At 46.3% G+C, this 975-nt stretch overlaps 1 protein-coding gene across 1 annotated transcript in view; it reads right to left on the reverse strand.

The window, feature by feature from the left end:
* Window positions 1-975, reverse strand: part of FXN (frataxin) — a 30,530-nt gene that overhangs the window by 29,351 nt on the left and 204 nt on the right. The window lies entirely within an intron of this gene.

Genomic DNA, 975 nt, shown 5'->3' on the forward strand with positions numbered 1-975 from the left:
GGGGAGTATCTTCAATAGCAGGTTCCTTATACTGATTGTTAGCAGATTTCCATCACAAAATGAAATAATTTTAATATGTGGAAAATCATACCTTACATTAACAAAATCAGGGTTCCTAGTATGTGTAGTATAAGGTTCCAAGTTGTAATGATTAAAGATCTATAAAAGGCCTAGAAAATAATCCCAGAACTATGATTAATTTGTCCAGAAGAAAAGCTGAATTAATGACTTAAAAATCATGCAGCTGAAGAATTTTATACTCATGGAATATTAGAGCTAAAAAAGTACTGACTTTAGAGATGATTTATTTTAATCCTCTCTTTGAAGGAAACTGAGACCCAATCAATCAATAATTCAGAATTTATTGAGAATAGGTGCCAGGCTTTGTAGAAGCAAGAGAAAAAAATAAAACAGCCCAAGGCAACTGGGGTGGTCCAGTGGACAACCTTGCAAGATCCGAAGTCAGGCACTGAACTAGCTGGGTGACCTTGGGCAAGTCCCTTAACCTGCCTCAGTGTCCTCATGTGTAAAATGGAGATAATAATAGAATCCTACCTATCCTTCCCTGTCCGTCCCCCCCAAGAGGAAACACAGGAAACACGATACAAGCATTGTTATTATATCTGTAAAGCGCTTTTGCAAGCTTAAATCGCGATATAAATATTAAGTCAGTCAACAAACATAAACTTAGAAACACAAAATCCGCTTAATCCCACCCAAGCCTGGAGGGGAGGCCAGAGCACGCCAGGACCTGGAGGACAAGGGTGTGGATGGGCGAAGGCGCAGCGGGACCTCAGAGTTAGGAAAGGAGCGGGGCTCCTCCCCCTCCGCTCCCCGGATTAGGACCGAAGAACGCCCGCCCACTTCCGGCCCCGCCCCACCCCGCAGGCCACGCCCCTTCCGCTCCCCGGCCCCGCCCTCTCGCACGATCCCTCAGGCCCCGCCCCCGGCCCCGCCCCGGAGGTAAATGCTCAC

This window comes from Macrotis lagotis, chromosome X (assembly GCF_037893015.1).
Source record: "Macrotis lagotis isolate mMagLag1 chromosome X, bilby.v1.9.chrom.fasta, whole genome shotgun sequence".
NCBI classification, from domain to species: Eukaryota; Metazoa; Chordata; class Mammalia; order Peramelemorphia; family Peramelidae; genus Macrotis; species Macrotis lagotis.